This window comes from Mustela nivalis (assembly GCF_964662115.1).
Source record: "Mustela nivalis genome assembly, chromosome: X".
In the NCBI taxonomy this organism is placed as follows: Eukaryota; Metazoa; Chordata; class Mammalia; order Carnivora; family Mustelidae; genus Mustela; species Mustela nivalis.
This window is the reverse complement of record NC_139040.1, coordinates 18,560,496-18,572,816: the sequence shown is the minus strand read 5'-3', so window position 1 is coordinate 18,572,816 and position 12,321 is coordinate 18,560,496. Positions and strand designations below refer to the sequence as shown.

The window sequence follows — 12,321 nt, the reverse complement described above, 5'->3', positions numbered from 1 at the left end:
GACTTCTTGGCCCTAAAATTTTTATCTTTGGTGATAGGGATGTCTCTTAACCTCATACAGGGAAGATACCTCTCACAGAGGGATTTTTTTCTTGATTTCTGGACACAAAGGGGAATCAGAGTGTTCCTTTTTTTTTTTTTTTTTAAGATTTTATTTATTTATTTGAGAGAGAGAGCCTGAGAAGGGGGAGGATCGGAAGGAGAAGCAGACTCCCCACAGAGCAGGGAGCCCCAATGTGGGAGCAGACCAAAGGCCTCCAGGATCATGACCTGAGCAGAAGGCAGCTGCTCAACCAACTGAGCTATCCTGGTGCCCCAGAGTGTTCTTTTGACATTGGCTTTTTCTTAAGTTACTTCTCATTCAAAATCATTAATATGCTAAAGTGGAAAACTGTCATGGGGCGTGGAGTGTTGCTAGAGAAGGCTGCTGGAGCCCCTGTGATGGATTTTGGATTTCCTTTGGAAAAGCCAGTAAATAGTTTTATGCCCTCCCCTCTTGTGATACTTAAAAAATCAAGATTCCACCTCGGGTAGGTCTTTTATTTATTTTTTTCTTCAACTAGCCAAAATTAGATGGAATGGCTTAGCCTCTACTTCTAATCAGGCAGTGGGGATCCAGAATGTTTTATGATCTGAGATCCACAGCAATCCTACCAAAGGCTGCTAAACTTCCCTTGGAATAAGCTTGTCCACCCTACTCTGACACTTTAGCCACAAGGGACCTAATCACCATAGCTTAGGGACAGCATGTGAAAGCCTGCTAACTCTTGCTGCAAGGGGCAAGAACAGGAGAGAAATGGCCACAAGAACCTGCATTTGTCTTTGGGTGGATTCTTGTAGTCTTGCCCTTGAAAACTAAGCCCTGTCCCCTGACTTCCTATGCCTGGACCTCCTGGAAGCCACTAACTCACTGCAGCCCCCTCATTCTCCAGATCTCTAGGCTCTACATCCAGATACTGCCAAAGTCCTAGTGTCTTGTTTGGCCTTAGAGGAGTAGGCAAGAAGTTCAGCTTGGAACTCAAGCCTGGTCTACTTCACATAGGTCAGACCTTCTTTCACTGGTTGGCCTCAAGGGAAGGAAGCTGTAACAACTTGAGATGTTTTGAAACTATTTCCTCACGATGGCAGTAGTGCTCCAAATATGCTCCAGGCCTGTCTTCAAAGAACTCTTCCCCCGCCCTTCCCGTCTGAAAAAACGCCACAAAGAGACAAAAGAACCAAGAAACATGGCGGCTAGCAAGTTGCCTGGTTTGAGGAAACTTGTTCACACTACCACACTTTAATCTTCTACCTGAAATGAAACGGAGACTGTAAACCACCTACCATTATCAGGTACCTTCTTCTCTCAGAAATTACATTTCCACCCAACCTTGTCTAGGCTGGTCTGCCTGACTACTCTCAGGTTTACATGACCAGTGTTCTCCCATGGCACCGAATTTTCTTCTTCAGGGGATAAATCCTATGCTTGCTGGGATGGGTGGCTCAGTCAGTTAAGCTTTGGCTCAGGTCGGGATCTCAAGGTCCTGGGATCAAGCCCCGCCTCAGTGCAGAGTCGGCTTCTCCCTCAGCCGCTGCCCCTCCCCCTCTTCTGAGCTCACACACCTGTGTGCTCTCTTTCTCTCTCTCAAATAAATAATAAAATCTTTTTTTTTTTAATTTAAAAAAAAAAGAGATAAATTGGATATATTCAGACATAAAAAAGAGAAGACACTGCCTGAAGGCTGAAAATCTCAAGCCAACAATTCACAAATTCCAGTGGTCTTTGACCAGATCACCTCCCAGACAACCTGGGAGTCTTCTTCATTTTGTCATTTTTTTGTGTTGAATTGTAGACAACCATTTGGCACAAGCCATAAAAGGAGACCAGACAATTGTCATTACTGCATGCAATACACAGCATGAGACATACAGTTTACATATGCATAAATTCCAAATAGAGGTCTTCAGAGTTTTATCTCCTGATTTCATCATTTAACATTAAGACAGTCTTTCCTAGGCCATTAAACATTATTCAATTAGTTCCTGTGGCTTTATGGTGGTTTTGTGTATGTTTGTATGTATTTCACTTAATCTCTTAGATGTAGGATTATAATATTTTCTCCTTAGTAAACTAAGGAATAGTGACTCCAAAGATCCAGAAAATAACCAATGTGATGATCAAGAACTTAAAAAAAATTATCTTAAAACCTGTTAAGATAACCAATAACATTTTGCATTATTTATATCATTTATCAATGCATATGTTTTCAGATTTAGGTTCACACACACACACATAAAAAAAAAATCTGTACTAAAATTGAATTTATGTATTACACTGTGGCTTGATCAGACCATACTCTGAGGAGAATGAATTCACACATTACCAGATAAAAACCTTGTTTTTCAGTACTTCAAGATGGTATTATAAATATGATGCAAATTATTACATATGTATATAATGCATAGATATATATGATGCAAACACTTGAAACACACCCTCAAAAGACTGATTTGCAAAGTTACATGTTAGATCTAAGTACATTCGATATTTTGTTTGAATTGGTATATAATCAGAAGTGCTTTTGGCTCTCTAGAACACAGGTTTATGTGTTTCATTCAATGTTATCACATATGTTAGACATGGAGTAAAATACACTTTACTTTGCCATTTCTCTTACCGGTTATCAGCAAACTTTTATGGTTTGATCCTCAAAGTCCGGTGCTTTTCTCCCTAAATCACACCACAAAATGTCTCTGCCTATCAGGACAAAAACAATGGAATTCAGGCTTTGTAAAAGCTAAAGGGAATATCTGGTATACCTCAACTGAACTGATCCATAAGTAACCAGAATGACAGACTCATTGAGCACTCTCCAAACACACACACAAACATACATACACACACTAGTTATGCTTACAAAGGAAATATCAATAAAACTTGGCTCTACCACGTGGGACTTCAGTAAGTGGGGCTGCCTCATGCTTACAGGCACCACCAGGAACATGGCCACTAAAAAAGACAGTCTGCAAAGAATGAACTCAACAGTCCTGAGCCTAAAGAATTCCAGGACCAAGAGCAACTACATTCCTAGCTTTAGATATGGGACACTATCTCTATACACACGGCTGTACCCTTCCAAGGAAACACTCATGTCAAACTACTCCCCTACAGGAGGAAGCCCAGCTCCTCTGGTCCAGATTCTATGGCTGAAACGGGAGGGGAAGGTTAGAGGTCCTTTCATTCCAACACAAGAAATGAGGTAAGGTTCTCAAAGGATCTCCAAGGAACTTAGAGTGGCTAATGGCACCAATGTCCACTCACCATCAGAACTCAACCATGACTACCCTACAAGAGAGCCAGGCACAGATGAGGCTATCACAAAAGCTAGTTCTTTTTCTCTGTATTGATAAAAGCATACTTTTCAAAGTGGAATGCTTGCCTGGGTCATCAGAGCCAGCAGATACCATACCTAAAACAGATCTTGAACCACTGGAATGCCACAGCAGAGCACCAGGCCAGCGTCTTTCCCTTTCTTTAAGAATGAGACGCTGACGTAACGGAGATTGAGAAGAACACCACAAGCGGAGAGGCACCCATGAAACCGTAGCCACCCTTCTTGACTCTACAATTACAAGTCATGACCTATCTGGAGGTCTCCACACCAAAAGGTTGGATATCTTGTAAGGTCAATGGGGAATTTTCCATCAGGAAATATGTACGAAGCTGGCACAGAGAAGAACACTAGCTGTATATAGGCAGGCCTAAATACTGCCATCCCTCTAAGGGGATACTACCCAAAACACACCACCTGTCTGTTCTTGCAAGAGCTCAATGGCACCAGAGTCCTGTCAGGAGAAAGGAATTAGCCCTGGAACTGACCGTGAGCCTGCAGAGCCACAAGAATGGCTAACTGCTGGGCTCAGATAAACCCTCAAGGGCTTCCATTCTGTTTGTGGTTTTCATCCACTCCAGTCTCCTAGGAGATGCTCTGGGTCATGATGGCACGTCAGTGTACCCCCATTCCTTCCATACAGGCCCTTCTTGTTCCAGACAAGACTTACTCTAGACTTCTGGTGTGCCAAACTCCATCAATGACGTTGGCTACATATGGCGCCCAGCAGTGGCCTGTGCTCTGTCACTGCCATCACAGTGAGCCCAGACCCACCAACATGGGGAAAGCCAGCCTGTAGAAACCTACAATGTCCATATTCTCAAGACAATTGCCCCCAAGGCCTGCACTTGGCTGAAGTCTTGGCCCACACTGTTAGGCAACCGAGGCCCCACCTCCCTGCTTCCTGTGTTTGGACTTCCTGCAAAATCCAAACGGGCTCTAACCTAGATGCGGGCCTCTAACCTAGTGGATGCCACACCAAAACCCTGACTTTGTCCACTTCTCCTGCTGGGCCACAGAGAAGAAGGTACCGGGAGGCCAGGCATGGGTCCAGAACCTGCTCAGCCTCCCACTGGCCTGCATTCCCCCAACTGGAAGGCCTTACAGGGAGGAACCACTCGGGACTTGGGGTTGATCAAACTATTTCCGCACGATGGCAGTATTGCCCCAGAAAAGCCTAGTGGCCCTACTGCCAAGCGTTCTTCTCCCGCCCCTCGAGTTTTGAAAAAATACCAGGGAGCTCTGGACGACAGAAAATATGGCAGCCTTGCATCTTGCTCAGTTTGCTCATTCTCTTAGCATTTTGCTTTTGGTTTCCATTAGGTAACAAATGGAACTGCTGAGACACCTACCTTCATTGGCCATCTACTCATTTCCAGATTTCAATTTTGACTTGAACAAATTTATACAATAACATATATGGCATAATAGATGTATTTAAATAATACAATTAACTGTCAAATATATACTAACATATATACTATATTGTATCATTATATATATACTATTATTAACACATCATATAATTATATATATTATAATTTTTGTTTCTCAGAAGAACAAAACAGCAACTTTTTCAGTATTTTTTATTTTATTGATTTACAGTTTCCAGTAGAAGTAGTCAGAGAAGATACTTTGTAGGATTTTAATTTTTTTCAAATTTGGGTTTTTTTTTTTTTTAATTGGGTGAGATTTGAATTCTGGTCTAACATTCCACCTATTCTGGAGAATATTCCATGCATACTTGAGAAATGTTACATTCTCTTGTTTCCATAATTATCTTCAGCCTAGGTCTTCTATCCCATATTTCAAGTGGGTACTGAAGTCCCCATCTAGTTTTATAGAACTCATTTTTCCCTTTGGTTTGGTTCAGGTTTTGCTTCATAAATTTTGGGATGCTGGTCAAGTGCAGGTGTTTGTAACTGTTACGTCTTCATGATACACTGAAAGTGTATTAATATATAATGTCCTTCCTTTTCTCTTGAAAGAATTGTTGTTTTAAAGCGTATTATGTCAGTTGCCAAAGGGTGGCTCAGTTCATTGAGCCTCTGACTCTTCATTTCTGCTCAGGACAGGATCTCTGGGTTGGGGGATGGAGACCCACTGAGTATGGAGCCTCTTTGTCCCTCTCCCTCTGCTCTTCCTCCTGGTCAGACAAGCTTTGTCTCTTTCTCTCTCTCTCTCAAATAAATAAGAAATAAAATCTTTTTTAAAAGTGTATTATATCAAGTGTTATCTCTCTTTTGATAACTATTTGCATAGAATTTTTTTTATCATTTTATTCTTAACCTATGTACAAACTGGATGTAAAAGTGGTCTCTTTTAGACAGCATATAGTTGGATCGTATTTTCTTAAATCCATTCTCCCAATAGCTGCTTTCAAATTGCAGATTTTAATCTATTTACATTTAAAGTAATTATTGGTAAGGAAAGACATAGCGCCAAATTGCTATTTTTTTCTCTAGGTCTTACAAAAATTTTTTCTCCTCAGTTAGTGCCTTCTTCTGTGATTCATTTTTTCCAGTGTAGCACTTCTATTCCTTTCTCATTCCCTTTTCTGTATATTTAAAATGTTTTCTTCAATTGTCACACTGGGTAATACAATTACTATCTTAATAGTATTACCATCAGTTTGCTTAAATAACAAATAGTTTTTAGAGTACATAAACCTGCTCATTTACACAGGTTCAACATCTTTTATGTTATTTTCACAAATTACATCTCCAAACATTGTGTGCCCAATTAATTATTGTTTGTGTACTTGCCTTCTAAATCATATAGAAATACATATACAAAATACATATAGAAAACAAAATTCAGGGGCGCCTGGGTGGCTCAGTGGGTTAAAGCCTCTGCCTTCAGCTCAGGTCATGATCCCAGGGTCCTGGGATAGAGCCTCACATGGGGCTCTCTGCTCAGTAGGGAGCCTGCTTTCCTCCTCTCTCTGCCTGCCTCTCTGCCTACTTGTGATCTCTGTCAAATAAATAAATAAAGTCTTTAAAAAAAAAAAAAAGAAAACAAAATTCATATAGAAAACAAAATACAACACTTCTAGCTTTTATATGTATCTTTGTAGCTACCTTTATCCTTGCTCTTTATTTTTTCATACAGTGTTATTGTCTAGAGTCTTCGTTTCACCTTGGAGGATTCCTTTCTGTGTTTCTCGTATGGGAAATCTTCTAGTAACAAACTCCATCAATTTTTCTTTTTTAGGAATGTGTTAGTTTCACTGGGGTTTTTGAAAGCTTCTCATGCTAGGTATGGAATCCTTGGTTGACAGGGTTGGGTTTTTTTCCTTTTATAATTTGAAATATGTTCTCTAAATGGCTTGGCTTCTGTGTTTTCTGAAGAGAAACCAGCTGTTAATCTTATTGAGGATACCTTGTTTATGATGAAACTGTCTTGACACGTTCAAATTTTTCACTTCATCAGTGGATTTTGCCAGTTTGGTTATAATATGGACCATCTTTGTTTTTATCTTACAGAGTTTGTTCAGCTTCTTGGATGTGTACATTGGCCATTGTTTCTTCAACTATTCTTTCTTCCCCTATATATCTCCCCACCTTCTGCAACTCATATGATGTGGATTTCTCTAATCTTATCTACACTGGATGGAAAAAAAAGGCTTTACCCATGACTTCGTGTGCAGGACCTCCTGGCAGCTACTGATTCAGTTCTAGCATTTCCCTCTCCAAGTTGTACACCAAGATCTCACTGATGTTGAACTCTCTTGTAAATACATAGAGAATGCAAGGTAGTAGGGGAGCCTGGGTGGCTCAGTCGGCTAAGGTCTGCCTTTGGCTCAAGTCATGATCCAAGGGTCAGGGTCCTGGAATGCAGCCCCACATCAGGCTCCCTGCTCTCCCTGCTTAGTGGGGAGCTTGCTTTTCCCTCTCCCTCTGCCTGCTGTTCCTCCTGCTTGTGTCTCTCTCTTTGTGTCAAATAAATAAAATAAAATTTTTTTTAACATTTTATTTATTTATTTATTTATTTGTCAGAAAGAGGGAGAGAGAAAGCACACAAGCAGGTAGAGAGGCAGGCAGAGGCAGAGAGAGAGGCAGGCTCCCTGCCGAGCAAGGAGCACAATGTGGGACTCCATCCCAGGACTCTGGGATCATGACCCAAGCCCAAGGCATCGGCTTAAACCACCAAGCCACCCAGGCATACCAATAAAATAAAATCTTAAAAAAAAAAAAAGAACACGAAGGAAACCTAGCTTAGGTCCAAGCCCGTTCTAACTTTGCATAGGCATGACCTTCAACTTTTGGCCGAAAAGGAAGGAAGCTTTAACGGTTTATGGTGTTTTCAAACTATTTCCCAATCATGGCAGTATTGCTCCAGATATGAAAACACACACACACACACACACACACACCCCACAACCCTCAAAAGGCTTTGAGCTCTCATCTCCCACCCCCTACCAGTCTGAAAAAAATACCAGTAAGAGACAAAGTCACTATGAAACATAGCTGCCTTAAATCTTGCCCAGTTGTAAGATGCTAGCACTGTTGTTCTTTGCTTTTGGTTGCCAACTGAAATCAAAACTGAGGCTTTGAACTATCCACCCTCACCAGGGATCTTCTTTTTCAAAAATTCAATTTCAAACTGACCTAGTTCTGTTCTTCTTCATACCAGCTTTACATTTCATGCATTTTCCCAATTATAAAGTAGTTAAGGGCAAGTTTCAAGGAGCCAAGCTTAAAAGGAATAAGAAAATTCTGAAAATTCAAGGGCAGGATTAGCACATTTCTAGGCGACGACAACAACTGCTAACAATTATTGAGCACTTATGATGTACCAGTGAATATTTCAAGGCTCTTGATAAAGATTCTTATATTGAGTCTTTACAACAAACCTCTAGATAAGTAGTATGATTCTTACCAGTTAATAAATAAGGAAAGGTAGCAGGGAAAGTTTAAATAGCTTGTCAAAGGTCACAGAGCTAATAAAAGTTAGAGACAAATTTTAAATTACATTAGCCTGACTTCAGAGCTCACACTATTAAGCACTAGGGAGGCAAGTTATAAGCCCACTCCTGAGGCACTGTAAGGACAATTCGCAACTTTTCCTGGTTTTCTTGCATTCTCTGAGCCTTAAGTGCAGGGACAATTCAGGTAACAAATTCAGTTCTATTTTGGGATTTTTGGCATATAGTAACAATAGGGAGAAGTAAGTCAGACTTGTTTGACCTTCAACCATTAGTCCACCTGTTTCCTAGGTCAAGCCCTTTTCACCATGTGTTGCATTTCAATGGAAGCCTTGAAACTTCGCAAAGTCCCCCTAAGCTGATTTTCTTTGACTTAACCAGCCCAAGGGAGAAATTCCCAGAAAAGACACACATCAGCCACCTGTAGATCCAAAAACTCATTTGGCTCAGAAAGAACAAATTAAAATTGGGAACGGAAAGGAATGGAGCCACATTCACATTCCAAATTTTCAAGAGTCAGAAAAATACTGGCATTGCTTAATTGTATATATGGATGCAAGTGTGTTGATATTATTTCTGTATTTTTTCATATGCTATTGAAGATGAGCATAATTAGACACTCCAAAGTATGCATCCTTGGCATAAGGATTGCTTTTTTTGTTTGTTTTGTTTTAAATCGGACAGAAGGGGCACCTGGGTGGCCTTCAGTTCAGCTCATGATCCCAGGGTCCTGAAATTGAGCCCCAAATCTGGCTCCCTGCTCAGTAGGGAGTCTGCTTCTCCCTCTCCCTCTGCTCCTCCCCTCCACTCCTGCTTGTTCTGCTTGTTCTCTCTCTCTCTCAGTAGAGAAATAAAGAATCTATTGAAAAAAGAGGAGAGAAACTCTAAAAACCAAGCTGAAGTTACTCTTTTGTAAAACATTTACATTTTTTTAAATTTACATTTGTATGGAAAATCACCATTTGTAAGGGTGTCTTTAATGCTATCCTGGTAAGGATCTGACTCAATCTCTAAACTCTTATCAATGGACAAGACAAAGACTTAAATCTGCCTAACAACCATACTCTTGTCTACTGTGCTTTTCCTGGTGAATGTAACTGACTCCCTGTCCGCAACACCTTTTGTGTTTCACTGAAGGTGGTATTTAAGGTAGCCATTTCCAGGAGTAACTCAGTTTTCCTGGGTCTCTCCCTTGTATGCAGGTGGTTTATATATTAATCTTTTTTTTTCTCCTGTTAATCTCTTTTTTTTCTTTTTTTTTTTATGACAGGGGTGTCTCAGCCACAAACCTAGAAGGCAAGATGGAAAAGTCTTTTTCCTCGCTACACTATTATGGTATTCATTCTGGCTATTTACCAAAGATTTCTGTTACTCCTCTGGGATACTGCTAAGATGAGTGGGGATACTTGATCAAGACATGAAGCCAAACCCTTACATCTGGTTACATATGTACCTCAGCCTATCTTTGAAATCCTACCAGAACCCTCTAAGGCAGACTATAACAATACAGCCAAATTATGTAGTCAGTACAGGTCAGCCATATGAATAGAGAAGGAGTGCATAAAAATGAAGAATGTGTAAAGAAAAGGAAATGAAGTGAGCAAGAAAAAAATTACAACATACATTATTATGCAAGTTATATATTAAAGAAAAAACACACACAGATTACACTGATACTTTAGGTCACTTTGTGTTCACTTATCAGAATTCCATATTAACTAAATACTCCATACAGAAAGTTACATTGCATAAATAGAAAAATAGTTTTTGTCTATATTTTTAAATCATATTTTGTGATAACAAAAGTATACTACAAAATGCTCATGAAATACAAAAAAGCTATAAAATGAAAAATGTATGCAAGAAAATAAACTAATATATATATAATGTGTATATATATATATATATGTAAACTTAAATGTATCAAGATACTTAGGTAAATATAAAACATGATAAGGAAATCATAAAGATGTGGTCAGAGTTTCCCTCAAGACTGTGGAATTATAAATAGGATCAACATTCCTCTTATGTCACAGGTAAAGTCACAGTTTATGGCAGTTGTCCAACTTGATAAACTATGTAATCACTGAAGTAGATTATACTGCTAATATTCTCTACTTAATTATCCAATTCCTTTCTAAAAATACACCATTCCTATTTCTTACTGAAGTATATTTTACATACAATATTATATTAGTTCCAGGTGTACAACAGTAATTCAACAAATTATGTAACAAAATGCTGTGATAAGCGTTGTTAGCATAAATTAGCAAAGTTATTACAACATTATTAACTATATTCCCTATGCTGTACTTTTCATTCTTGTACACTATTTTAAAAAAACTCTAAGTTTGTACCTCTTAGTCCCCTTCACCTATTTCACCCAACCCCTCAGCCCCTCCCAATTGGAAAACGCCAGTTTGTTCTACGTATTTATGAGTCTATTTCAACTTTCATTTGTTTGTTCATTTGTTTTGTTTTCTAAATTCTATTGAAAAGTGAAATCTTTAAATAAATAAATAAAAGTGAGAACGTGGTATTTGTCTTTTGTTGTCTGACTTACTGTACTTAGCATAATACCCTTCAAGTTCATCCATGTCGTCATGAATGACCAAATTTTGGGGTTTTTTTATAGCTGAGAAGTACTATGCTATTCTTCACCTATTCATCTATCAATGGGCATGTAGTTTGACTCTATATATTAGCTATTGTAAGTAATGCTGCAATAAACATAGAACTACATATATCTCCTTGAATTAGTGCTCTGATTTCTTCAGCTAAATACACAGAAGTGGGATTACTGGGTTATATGGTATTTCTATGTTTAGTTCTTTGAGGAAACTTAATACTGTTTTCCATAGGGGTAGCACCAACCTACATTCCAACCAACAGTGCGTAAGTGTTCCCCTTTTTCCACATGCTTGCAAAAACTTATTTCTTATCTTTTTTTTTTTTTTTAAGATTTTACTTATTTGAAAGAGAGATCACAAGTAGGCAAAGAGGCAGACAGAGAGAGAGGGGGAAGCAAGCTTCCCACTGAGCAGAGAGCCTGATGCGGGGCTCAATCCCAGGATCCTGAGACCATGACCTGAGCCAAAAGCAGAGGCTTAACCCACTGAACCACCCAGGAGCCCCTTATCTTTTTGATACTAGCCATTTTGACTGGTACTAATTGATATCTCATTGTGGTTTTGATTTGCATTTCCCTGATGATTAGTGATGTTGAGCATTCTTTTTGATGTGTCTGTTGGGCACCTGAATGTCCTATTCAGGTCCTCTGCCTGTTTTTAATTGGATTATTTGGATTTTGGTGTTGAGTTTTCTACATTCTTCATGTATTTGGGATCAACTCCTCATCAGACAGATCACTAGGAAATATCTTCTCCCATTTATGAGGTTGCTCTTGCATTCTTTTTTAAAAATACTTTATTTATTCGTCAGAGAGAGCACACAAGCAGGGGTAATGGCAGAGAGCGAGAACCAGGCTCCTCGCTGAGCAAGGAGTCCACTGTGGGACTGGCTCTCAGGACCATGGGATTGGGACCCAAGCCAAAGGCAGATGCTTACCAACTGAGCCATGCAGCATTCCCTTGTTAGGTTGCCTTTTCATTTTGTTGATGGTTTTGTTCACTGCACTTAAGCTTTTTAGTTTGATGTAGTCCCAATTGTTTATTTTTTCTTTGGTTTCCCTTGCTTCAGACAGATCTAGAAAAATATTGCTAAAGTGGGTGTCTAAGAGATTACTGCTTATGTTTATTTTAGTAGTTTTATTGTTTCAGGCTTTATATTTAGGTCTTTAATCCTTTTTGAGTTTATTTTTGTGTATGGCATAAGAAAGTGGTGCAGTTTCAGTATTTTGCATTTATCTGTCCAGTTTTCTCAACACCATTTATTGAAGTGACTGTCTCTTACCCATTATATATATTCTTGCCGGCTTTGTTGTAGATTAAGTGACCATATGAGCATGGGTTTATTTCTGGGTTCTCTATTCTGTTCCACTGATCTACACGTCTCTTTTTCTGCC

General features: G+C 39.3%; 1 protein-coding gene and 1 long non-coding RNA gene across 2 annotated transcripts in view; one reads left to right on the top strand and one right to left on the bottom strand.

Annotated features, from left to right (window-relative positions):
• The window catches only part of IGSF1 (immunoglobulin superfamily member 1), a 432,586-nt gene that overhangs the window by 401,039 nt on the left and 19,226 nt on the right, over positions 1-12,321 (bottom strand). The window lies entirely within an intron of this gene.
• LOC309855845 lies at positions 1,200-10,821 on the top strand. The gene is made up of 3 exons (XR_014307011.1): positions 1,200-1,331; positions 3,151-3,238; positions 9,568-10,821. It is a non-coding gene; the product is annotated as an uncharacterized lncRNA (long non-coding RNA).